Source organism: Panthera pardus, unplaced genomic scaffold (assembly GCF_024362965.1).
Source record: "Panthera pardus isolate Hobbes unplaced genomic scaffold, ASM2436296v1 HiC_scaffold_13, whole genome shotgun sequence".
In the NCBI taxonomy this organism is placed as follows: Eukaryota; Metazoa; Chordata; class Mammalia; order Carnivora; family Felidae; genus Panthera; species Panthera pardus.
Genome location: NW_026526688.1, coordinates 66,693,700 through 66,706,930, shown reverse-complemented (window position 1 = coordinate 66,706,930; position 13,231 = coordinate 66,693,700). Strand labels below are relative to the sequence as shown.

General features: G+C 33.4%; 1 protein-coding gene across 3 annotated transcripts in view; it reads right to left on the bottom strand.

Moving 5' to 3' along the window:
• The window catches only part of FSTL5 (follistatin like 5), a 768,518-nt gene that overhangs the window by 85,285 nt on the left and 670,002 nt on the right, over window positions 1-13,231 (bottom strand). The window lies entirely within an intron of this gene.

Genomic DNA, 13,231 nt, shown 5'->3' with positions numbered 1-13,231 from the left:
TTTATAACCTGAGCAATACAACTTTTTCTATAATTATGTATATTCAATTTATCTAATTCTATTTGCCATTTCATTTATTAAAGTGTCATAAACAGTCTAGCTCATACTAGTCAAAGCACAGGTAGTCAGAGAAATGTAGGAGGTCATTTGCCTTAATTTGGCCTTAGAAAACTGTCATATAGCATGATTTTGATTAAAAGTACAAAGACCGCATTACAAAAATTTCCATCCTTTCTTTTAATATAAAAAGGATGTATTTATGTTTTTTAGTGTTACAATAAAAATGGAGCTGATAACATTACAGTTATAAATTGAGAATCAGTATCTCTTTAGAGACAGTGAATTAGAGAGGTTTTGACTTTGAGGTCAACCAGATCTAGAGGTAATACACTCATATTAACTGTGTAAATATTCTTCTTGGCCCTTGTTTATCTCAGTGGTATAACAATATTATGTATCACATAGGATTATTATGTACATTAAATAAAATAATGCTTGAAAAGGTTAAGCGATCCATAATGTTACCTGCTATTTTCATATAGAAAATTTCCCATGGGTTATATTTCATGAAACTAAAATAGTCTACATATTTTGCATACATTTTTTTTTCACTTTTTCATAGTGTTTTGGAGAGAAGTCACTGTGAATATTTAAGAATTTCAGAGAGTTACTTTAAGTATGGAATAGTTGATGCATAGATAGAATTATTCAAGAGATTTTTTTCCCTTTATCATTTGGAAGTTCTGTGACATTGAGCAAATCACTTCACCTGTCACATTTCATCTGTAGGTTGAAGACATGAAATTAAAATTTTGTCAACTGTTTCCAAAAAAGAAAAAAAATCCAAAGTTTTCTGAATTATTTCTATTCTGCTTAAATGGAAAATATTTTACCCAGTTTATAAACATATTGCATTAGGTAAGAATCACTAATCAAAAAAAAAATTTTTTTTTTAAGTATTAAACCTCAAATGCCTTCATAAGTGAAGAAAACTGTAGACCTTTTGTAAATGTAGGACTAGATGGTTTGTGTCTTGCTTCTCTTGGTTCTTATAAAAGAACTGAAATCCTGGCTAGGGCTTGGTCCAGCTGCCAGTAGGCACTGAGAATCCCAGGGGCAGGAACTTAATGTCTGTTGGGAAAGGCATAAATTTGAATAATGGGAGACCAAATTAAATATAAAAACTGAAGGTTTAAAGTTAGCTTGAAGAACCAGTAAATAGAGTTTGGCAAAAAAGTTGAATCAAAAGCTGATATCAAGCACTAAAGAAATTGAACAATTATGATCAATATCAGAAAGTATAAATTATATGGGCCAATATGTTTTATGGTGGATAGTTTGATTAAATAGTAGTGGGGATAGTTGAAATTAAATTATTAGTTATGTTGAATTTTGTTCCCTAGCATAATGAAGTTTTGATTTGTATAGGAGCAATAATAGTTTTTCCTGACTTTGTTTTACAATGCACAATTAGTAAATGGTGAGCTAGAGGGAAAAAAATAAGATTAACAATTTTTTTTTCCTTACCAGATAACACATGAAGTTAAGTGACCAGAAAGAGAATAGAAGAGAGGAGAGGAGAGGAGAGGAGAGGAGAGGAGAGGAGAGGAGGGAAGAGGGAGGAAAGGAAAAGAAAAACAAGAGAAGAAAAAACAAGAAAAGAAAGAAAGAATGAATGAAAGCAACCAAGCTGGGCTATAGTGTGTAAACTTTTCTTTAAAATAATGAAAAACTCATTATAACAGTGACATCATTATGAACACTAATGAATATCATGGGAAATGGGGCTTACTTCTTTCAAATACATTTTATAATTTCCTTTCTTTTAATTTTTTTGTTAAAAAAAAGTTTCAATGTTTGTATTTTATTTCTGAGAGTGAGACAGAATGTGAGTGGGGGAGGAGCAGAGAGAGAGGGAGACACAGAATCTAAAGCGGGCTACAGCTGTCAGTACAGAGCCTGACACAGGGGTTGAACCCACAAACTGAGATCATGACCTGAACTGAAGTCAGACACTTAACCAAGTGAGCCACCCAGACACCTCTGTACTTGAGTTTCTTTAAGTGGAAATAGAGAGTACTTGTTCAAATGGTCCTTTCCAACTACTGATTAGTAGATTCATTATTAAAAAGATGAATAAAACATTTGTTTAAATGCCAAATATACACATTTCCATTCTACAATTTTACAATTTTTCTGACAGCTGGATATCTAGTATTTTTCTTTCTTTCTTTCTTTCTTTTTAATTTAGAAAAAAGGGAGGCTTCTTTATAATGTACACTTTTACATTTTGGCTTGAGAGCATAGATCTGTCTCCTTATAGCTTTCCATCATTTGATTTAGTTTTTCCATTTTGAAGCAATATATTCTCTCCTAAACTTTACATAAAAGTCCTTCCAATGTTAAAGAAAATTTGTTAATGTCCCTTTAAAACACAGCTCCCAAAACTAAACTTACATTTTTTTAACGTCAGTACAAATTAAGGAGTTCATTTCCTTTGCCTTCCTGATTATCCACTTCACAGGTATTATTTATTTCAAAATCTATAAATGCTTTAAGTAATATGATAGGAGCATGAAGAAGTGCAATCTGTCAAAATAAAATTGCTGGTTTTTAGAAGACATTGTAAATGCATCAGTTTGGATTATTTACCTTAATGCTTTGAAATTCTTCTATTAAAATGGAGTACATTAAGTTATTTCTTATCGTTAAAGTCCACAGGATATAGATGAATCGAAGTTAAACTTTTAAGGAAAGAGCTAAACAATTTAAATGAGATGGGATATCAAAAACAATCTAAGGTTCTAAGGTGTCCTTTCCTTCTTTAAATGTTCATCTCTCTCTCTTTTCTTTTTTTTAGTAGTGACACATGAAATTTGAAAATGCCCATTTTTCAATTTTTTGTTTCAAAACATTAGTTTAGGATCAAGATGGGTTTTAGTGATTATCTTTTTTTTTTATTTTTTTTATTTTTTTTATTTTTGGGACAGAGAGAGACAGAGCATGAACGGGGGAGGGGCAGAGAGAGAGGGAGACACAGAATCGGAAACAGGCTCCAGGCTCCGAGCCATCAGCCCAGAGCCTGACGCGGGGCTCGAACTCACGGACCGCGAGATCGTGACCTGGCTGAAGTCGGACGCTTAACCGACTGCACCACCCAGGCGCCCCAGTGATTATCTTTTTTAAATATACATATGTAATCTGTCCTTGTGAATACCTTACTTTGCCTTGGTAACTATTTTTAAAAATGTTGACAAAGGAGTCCCTGGGTGGCTCAGTTGGTTAAGCATCTGACTTTGGCTCAAGTCATGATCTCAAAGCTTGTGAGTTTGAGCCCTGCATTGGCCTCTGTGCTGACAGCCTGGAGCCTGCTTCAGATTCTGTGTCTCCCTCTCTCCCTGCCCCTCCCCTGCTTGTTCTCTGTCTCTCTCTTTATTTCAAAAATAAATAAAAACATTAAAATTTTTTTTAAATGTTGACATAAAAGTATAAATTGAAAAAGAAAGCATAAATAGAGCTAATTTATACTTGTTGGACTATCTACACTTGTTTCAATAGAGTGTAATATAATTTAGGAATTGAACTTTTTTTGCAGCACATAATCTCACAATGCAGATGGCGACATGTCATTTTGATCGAGTCCTTCCATCTTTCCATATTGTCTAGCACAGAAGTGCCTTATGTGGAAGACAGGCGTGATCATTTTTGCAAGACTACTATTTACTGAAGCAAATTATTCTGAAGGGTGATAGATATATCTTCAAAAATTATAAAGCTATTTATAGGATAACTATATGCATTTCTATTTTTCAACTTTACTGTAATGCACACATAACTTGTCCCACATCAGGATGCCTACATTGAATACCATTACATTTTACCTTTTAGGTCAACAGTCTTTAAAAATTTTTTTAGCACGTGTTATATTATTTACTGTTTAAATATTATTGCAAATGACTTTACATTCTGTTTCTTATAGGTATGCAGTGAAATGATATTGGTCAAATAATTTATGCACTTATGTATTTTGCTTTGTTTATATCAGTTAAAGAAAAACCATGAAAATAGGCCCATTTTTAAGTTATATTTTGTAAACCTTTAGAAATAAATGTTATGTTAAAATAATTTATCTCTGCACCAACCTTCTTTATAAGGGGATACAAACCAAAGGTACATTTTCTTTATATTTCCTACAGAACTATATTTTGTCTTGTCTCCTTTTTACTACTGAATTACATAAGAGTTCTGCCACACTCTCCAGTTCAAAAAACTTCTTGGGTGATAACATGAAAACAGTATTGAGTGAGAATTCACCAAAACTGCTTCTGTAACTTAGTTCTATGTGAATCCTTCAAAATGTATACAGAATGGGGCGACTGGGTAGTTCAGTCGGTTGAGCGTCTGTTTTTGTCTCAGGTCATGATCTTGAAGTTCTTGGGTTCCAGCCGCATGTCAGGCTCTGTGCTGACAGCTCAGAGCCTGGAGGCTGCTTCTGATTCTGTGTCTCCCTTTCTCTCTGCCCCTCCCCCATGTGTGATCTGTCTCCCTCTCTCTCTCAAATATAAACGTTTAAAAATATTTCAATGTGTACAGATCACCTAATCCGATATGCTATTATTTTATTACATTTCTAATTTTTTTAAATAATTTCAACAGGGAGCAATCAGCAGTAAAGTAAATGTTTACGAAATTATATTAGTAGATAACTATATGCTGCAAATTATACATTAAAGAGTTCCTTTTTTTTTAATTGAAGTCAATGGATACACAGTGTTACTCTAGCATCAGGTGGACAATGCCCTGACTCGAAACGTCCATACTCTCTGCTGTGCTCACCACAAGCGGATCTACTATCTGTGACCACACAATGCTATTCTGATACCATTGACTATATTCCCTCTGCTGCCTCTTTTACCCATGACTTACTCATTAAAAGTTACTATTTTTCAATGAAAATGGTACTAGTGTATAGGTTTTTAAATATACTAAGCTCGTTTTCTTCTGCTCTTATCATAGGAGTACGTTTTTCATCTTAAAACAGAAATGAGATAGGAGCGACTGCTGTGGTCTTTTTCAGGATGGAAGGAAGTACACGTAAGATGGAGTCCGTAAATGGATCCAGTTCTTGAAACGAGAAACACTTTGGCGGTGATTTCGGGCAACTCAGACTGCCAGTAGTTAAGCCCCTCCATAGTGGCTCGTGTTCCATTTTCTTTAGCACTTCAGAGATGAGATTTAAAAAGGGAATGGAATGATTGCCATGCTGTTTGGCAAGCCCTAGGTGCGCTTTGGGTTTGTCTTTAATTTACTGAGCAATCTGTAACATGTTGTCTAAAACTGCTTTAATAAAATCTTGAAGAGACATTACTAAATTATAAAGAAAAAGGAGTTTTAATAGGCAATAAATTAGTAGCTTAAATAGTTAAGAGATAAACAATAGTTTTGAGCTTTAAGTTTTGTCTTCTTTTAATTCTTATTATATAGTTGTATCTCCAATTTCCATGTAGGAAGCATATAAAATCATTATATGATAAGTATATAAAGAAATGCATACTGGCTCTCTAAATGCTTTCAGCAATATTTTTAATTCTTCACAATTCAAACACTTAATAAAATAAAATTGAGGACATTAATTTACTGTATTGTTTTTCCTCCTACACCACCTCTCAAATTATTCAAACTGAGATTTATGACCTATCTGAAATATGAAAATGATATTAGAGGAAATGACTAGCCTTTGGTATTAAGTTGCAACTTTGACAACTAGGTTTCAAGTATAAAATGTAAACAATAAAATATCAAGCAAGAGCTTGGGATATTAAAGTTACATAGAAATTTTAGGAAATTTCAAGAAAAATAAGAACTAAGATTTAAACAAACCATTAAAATTTTAAATCTAATTCACCAAAGCTTTAAAATAATTACATAATTTTCAACATATTCAGAAAGAGAAATGTTAGGAATTGTGTGAGCAGAATTGTCCTCATTCATAAAGAAACACCAACAGGAAATACCTAATTCATAATTCAAGAGATACTGCACACTCCTTAAAGTGAGTAAATGAAATTGATTCCATGCAGTGGTACTGGGAATAGGGAAGAATGAAGAAAAAAAACAAAAGACTACTTTTTCTCTAAGCTTTTTTTGCATCATTTTATTTTACCATGCAAATCATTCCTTTGGGAAAATAAAAATAAAAATAAAAATAAAGAATAGGTACCTTTCTTGTGAATAAAACTAAATCTTAGGCCAGAACTATAGTTTAAAATCTGTAAAAGACATACTTATGTGACTTCATAAATCTCAAGTAAAAAGGTTTCATGTTTAAAGACATTTGTATTAATAATTTTTAAATAGTTTAAGTGTTTATTAATTTTGAGAAAGAGGGAGAGAGCACACATGTGGGGGATACAGAGAGAGAAAGAGAGAGAGAGAGGAAATCCCAAGCAGGCTCCATGCCCAGTGCAGAGTCCAACAAAGGACTCCATCTCACAACCATGAGATCGTGACCTGAGCCAATATCAAGAGTTGGACGCTTAACCAACTGAGCCACCCAGGAAGTCCTGAATAATTTCTTGCAAAACTCTTCAATTTTATCCTTAGGAAATTTCCATCGAGAAAATTAATTGCTATGAACTCATTTCTTTCTGAAGTGCATAGAATGTACTTTATATTATAATGAGTTCTTATTTCTCCTGAATAAAATGTTCCATAATGATGGCAAATGATTGTCTAAGATACATATATCATTTTGGTCATATTTATCCAGGTAACTTGGCTGGTTCTCATTAGTAATTCTTGAAGGAGACTTAATCTGCTTTCTTAGATAAAGTCACCTGCTATTCAACTCCACTAAAATGTTACTGCACAATTTACATGTTTCCCACTGTTGTTCTCCCAATGTTAGGCTTACATACTTACAGTCTAATAGAAGCACAATACAAGATTTTTTAAAATAATGTGATTTTTGGGGCGCCTGGGTGGCTTGGTTGGTTAAGCGTCCGACTTCGGCTCAGGTCATGATCTCACGGTCCGTGAGTTCGAGCCCTGCGTCGGGCTCTGTGCTGACAGCTCAGAGCCTGGAGCCTGCTTCTGATTCTGTGTCTCCCTCTCTCTCTGACCCTCCCCCATTCATGCTCTGTCTCTCTCTGTCTCAAAAAAATAAATAAACATTAAAAAAATTTTTTTTTAAATAAAAAAAAATAATGTGATTTTTTTTGGACAATTAGAAGGCCTCTTTAAGTCTAGGGTTTCAAAGATTTCATATATTTACTTCTTTTAACATCTACAGAGGAATCTACTAAGAAATAGGGGTAGTTTGTATTACTTTCTATAAGACGCCCTTTGCAGGACATCACTGCAACCACAAAGGGAGAAAAGCTTAAATCTTCAGCATTCTAGAACTCTTTTCACTATAAGCCATGTTTGAGTGGAGGCCCATTGAGAAAAGAATAAATGGAGAAACATTTCTTTCTGAAGTCTACAGTGCCCTTGAATTCAAAAGGATGCTCAATGGCTTCGTGGGGAAATGAATGGTCTGCATCATATAAAGGAGCTGATGATTTAACAAATATTTTTTGTGGACAGAGTTAGGAGAAGTAGTAATTGGGTTAGAACCAGAAAGAAACGCTGAAAAGGGAAATTTGGAGGTGTAACTAATGGAACGGATAAATGCCCTGAAGGCAGCAGTGCTTGAGGCCAGAGACAACACCAATGGAGAAAGAAATGTGCACCTGCTGTGTTTCCCTATTTCTAATTTCAGCATCAGTTTCTTAATATCTAAATATTCTCAATGCTATAGACAATCTGTTCCTATATACCAATACCATTTCAATAGAGTACTAATAGTATTTATTCGTAAAAGTAAAGTAATTTTCATAGATGGGAATTTCAGACCTAGAAAACAGGCATTTTAGAGGTGATACATATCAGACTTCTTGTAGAAAGTATGTTCCTCTGCAGTTCAGCACCATTTTAATTATCATTAAACCCAGTAATTAAACCTTCGTGTCTCAGAATATAAGACCCATGCAGGATAAAATATATGTGATCTTCATTTGAGCTCTTCTAGGGTCGATGAAAGAATAAGTAACACCATGGTATGTGTGAGGAACCGTGGCTAGATCTATAATAAGCAAACACAAAAGTAATGGAATTTAAAAGGTATTAAGGAGTACAGATGACAAAATAGTTGAAAACCATAAGAGTGAAAAGGTTGGTAATCTTGGAAAATCCTGTCATCCTTGAGCCTGTAATTTACACATTTTTCCAACCCATTTCAGTTTGCATTCTGAATTCATAAGTCTGGGTTAGAATTCTATTTGCTTGAAGTTCATACTGTAGGGGACAAGATGAAATCATGTGTACAACTAGGATAAATATAGCAAAAGTCATCTAGTAAGGCTATGTAACAAAAAAGAAAGAGAATGAAAGTAAAGCCATGTTGCATGAATCCTGACCAGCTCATTATCAAAAGCTGAAACCCGATGTAATCTGACATTGCACCAAAATTGAATTTTTATTTAAAGCAAGAAAATGGCATCTTCTGAGAGATTTGATGGAAAATTCTATATTCGCAATATTTCAGTTTTCATCTTAATGTTACTAGTTAATGAGTTATATTGGAAATTGTGCTTCCATTCTCTTAATACCAACAATGACTTGATAAATGTTATATTTATGTTTAATCCTTTCATGGAAGAAAAAAAAAAAAACTCCAAAAGACTCATTACTCTCACTCAAGAGATTTATCTTCTAAATTCCCAAAGAACCAGCTTTTTTTTCTGTAGTAGAACTCCAAACTATCTTCTACAATTTATCTGCACAGTATATTTTGACTACGTGATCCTTAATTAATAGACACATGAGGTTATATGTACCCTGAAATAATTCATTGATAAATTATTCTATGAAACATTTTTTTCACAAACACATTGAAAGAACACTGTTTTCTGGGAACTGAAGTAAGGAACAATATTAAGGTGAGGAAGAAATTAGATGTATACATGTTTAGACTTAAAGAATGCATAAAAGAATGAATAGCCCAACTGTCTAAACAATGGAATTTTTATGAAATTCATTTAACAAATGTTGCTTGATTACCTGCCATGGGTAAAACACTGTACTAATATTGGGTATACAAACACGGATTTAATAAGTCCCTTGACTAAGAGATAGTAAGATGTGATGGTTAATTTTGTATGTTAACTGGGTTATTACTAGACTATGGCACCTAGCTGTTTGGGCAACACCAGTCTATTTGTTGCTATAAAGTTGTTTAAAGGTGATTAACATTCATAATCGTTCTTTAAGGAAAACAGATCACCTCCCATAATGTGAGTGGTCCTCGTGCAATCAATTGAAGGCCTTAAGATTTAAGAATGAGTTTTCCATAGAAGAAGGAATTCCGCCGCAAGCCTTCCCCATGGAAATCTGCTTGAGTTTCTAGTCTGCGTACATATTTCAGACTCAAGACTTCAATACCATTTTGTGTCTGAGTTGCCGGTCTATTGGCTTCATCTGGATTTCAGACTCCAGACTATATATAGCATCCCAGTATCCACTCTTACCTGAATTTCCTGTTGGCTGTCCTGCCCTAGGGTTTTCAGACTTGCTAACCCTCCCACCATCACCTGAGACAATTCCACAAAATAAAAAGATCGGGATAAAGACAGAGACAGAGATAGACAGAGATAAGGATAGAGATAAATATAGAGATAGAGTCAGAATAAAGAGATACAGGTATTAATTATATTGGTTCTGTTTCTCACATAATACGCAACAATTTGCTCAGGAAATTATTTTATAATTAGAAATGTAAATCTAGAAATGTAGCACCAAATAGCTTACACACTCTGAAATTGGTATCTCTCTTGTGTTTAAACACAAAACAAAATAGCTTTGCATGAGCTTTTATTCTCAAAACTTAACATGATCAATTTCTTCTTACTTCTACCTCTGTATACTTGTATATCATGAAAGTGCCTGTGTATATATACCAATTACTTAAGTTTATCTCACACTAAGGAATAAAAAAGTAACAGAACAATATGAAATAAAAATTTATTTACTGTACTCTTTATTTCATATATATGGACTATAATAATCACATAAGAAATGTGTCTTTCTTTTTGGTATTCATTGAATACTTTTATATTCTGCATTTAACAGTTATAAGCAAGACATAGTTTTAGCCAATTCACAATTCTATTACTCTTAGTGCTTTAAAAAATATATTGGTCAGAGGCGCCTGGGTGGCTAGGTCAGTTAAGCCTCCAACTTTGGCTCCGGTTGTGATCTCACAGTTCATAGGTTTGAGCCCCACATTGGGCTCTGTGCTGACAGCTGAGCCTCGAGCCTGCTTCTGATTCTGTATCTCCCTCTCTACCCTTCCCCATTTGCACTCTGTGTCTGTCTCCAAAATAAATAAACATCAAACATATTAAAAAAATAATATAAAATAAAAAATATATTGGTCAGCTGAAATGTTTTGGTATTTTAATGTCAACATTCAAAGCAATAGAACGGTCATAAATTTCAAACATACACATTTTGGGGATTCCTGGGTGGCTCAGTCGGTTACATGTTCAACTCTTGATTTTGGCTCAGGTCATGACCTCATGGTTCCTGAGTTCAAGCCTGGCATTGGGCTCTGTGCTGACAGTGCAGAGCCTGCCTGGGATTCTGTCTCTCCCTCTCTCTCTGCCCCTTTCCCGTTCGTGTGTGCATGTGTGCTCTCTTGCTTGCTCTCTCTCAAAAAAAAATAAACTTTAATTTTTTTTAATTTGATAGTTGCCTTCTTCTTAAAAGTACAAATCTGATATTTCTTACTTTTTGCTTACTCTTCCATTATGATAATTAGAGTATTAAATTTTTTGTAAGTTTTTGTTTTTTATAATACAGGAATGCTAACTTTTTTCCTTTTATTTTCTTTCATTTTGCACTATGCATTTCTAGCATAAACTCTTATGTAGGCTTAATATAAGATTTCCAGAGACTATGATTTGGAAAATCTGATGCAGTAAACTAGTTTTTAGTAATGACCGTTGCTTTGACACTCACTGTTGATGGACGTTTGCAGATAATGGTTCTCAGGTTGAAAGAAATGAGTGAAGGCTGTCATCACAGGGTTTGGTTTTCACTTCTTCAACTTTTAATTTTTATAGAAAATTACATATAATTTACATCTATGTACATACGTAATTTCTCACTATATATACCCAGACATGTAGGGAGAGATGCATGATCCTATATAGTTTCTACTTTAGTTGTTTTAGAAGAAGGTCTATATAGACAAAGGCTTTAAAAAGAGAGAAACTCAGGTAAGTAAACTCACATCCCTATTGTCAAGACATGTCACAAAAATTCCACATCACTTTTTTGCTTGCTTTCTCAGTTTTAGATTCCAAATAATTAAATTAACTCATCCAGAGCCATCAAAACACATTCTAAAAAAGGATATTCTTAAGACTTGCATTCAACTAAATTGCATTAAACCATTTACTGATACTCTGAAATAGCACACTTGTAAGAAGAAAATTCTTTGTCTCTAAATTTGCAGATCAAATTCAGGAGGTGATGGTTTTGAGATAAAAATATGGATATCACAGATTATCTTATTGCTGTTAGTCGCCGAAGTTTCAAATTCTGTGATATGACAAACACATCTGTGTCAGTTAGCTACAAAACTGCTGGTCCTGTAGGAATCAGAGATACACTCTCCTACAAAATTATTTTGCTTTGATTTAAATCATTTGGATGCTACATTATCTTTGTATTAGCCCAGAATTTTCATCCATAATGCTTTTATGAAAATATGAATGTGGTATTAAACTGCATGATTTGCTCTATCACAAGCAAATATTTATATTTTCCTATATGTCTTTATTTACACACACATATATGCCTTACTCAGAATGGACTTAGTATTGATATTATATGATTATAAAACAAAACAAAATTGTTTGTGTAATTTTAAATGTTTTCTTCCTTGTTAAACTATAGCTTAGCAAAAATAATAATTCTATTTAGCTTATAACCGAAACCTTTTTAAATTAAAAAATGTTTCATTTGTTTTAAGCAATCACAGGCATATTGAATTAAATTGTTTTCTTCATTTAAAATAAGAGGTCTTGGGGGTGCCTGAGGGCTCAGTTGGTGGAGCATCAACTCTTGATTTTGGCTTAGGTCACGGTTCATGGGTTTGAGCCTTGTGTTGGGCTCTGCACTGAAAACCTGCTTGGAATTTTCCATCTCCCCTCACTCTCTGCCCCCCCCCCCCCCGTCGCCTCTCTCTGTCTCTTTCTCTCAAAATAAATTTTAAAAATTAAAAAAATAAAATAAAATAAGACATGTTTTTCCTATAAAATAGCTGGAGGGAAGCTCAATTATCTTATCCCACTTATATTTTTCTTCTCATTTTAGTGAATAAGATGTGAATTGTCTCCATACATCAACATAAGACAACACTGGCTACTGGTAGGCTGAAAATAGGAGTTGAAAGTAAAAAATCTAAACAATGGAATTATTAAATATTTATTTTACTCATATCTCATGGCCACGCTAACCTTTAAAATGAGTATTGGGAGAGGATCCATGATTAAGTCTACCAATATTTTAACTTATTTGGGGAGTTTGGTGCATGTCCAAACTTGTGTGGGAACACATAAATAACATAGATACCTTTAATCTTACATATTTTGGTGTATACATGTTTATGTGGAGATATATATAGAACTATGACAATGTAAACATAATTATAATTTATCATCTCATAAAAATGTAATCCCTAATATGTATGATTAATCCCCATTTTGTTAGACATTATTTTATTTTCAGAATGCTATATCAATATTTTACAGAAAAAAATCTTTCTAAGAAGAGTAAGATACATATTTATAAATAAAAGAATTGATATTTTCCCATATAAATCTAAAGCATTCATTCCATTGAGACCTCATAAAAATGAGATGAAAAATAAAGGGGAATCAATATTTATAAAGCAGCTAATATACCCCCGTTTCCCATCAGATTATTTGCATGTTATTTTCTTTTATTTTGTTAAATAACCATTGCCTACCCAGATGGGAGACATTCTAAATTAAGGAGCAGGTAAAGTTATTATGCTGTGTTCATTCTACACGTTTCACTACTATTGCCTTTATTTTAATTAGAGCAAGTAATTAGGAATATACAACATATTATTTTTCCTTCTCAAGTATAAAACCTGCAT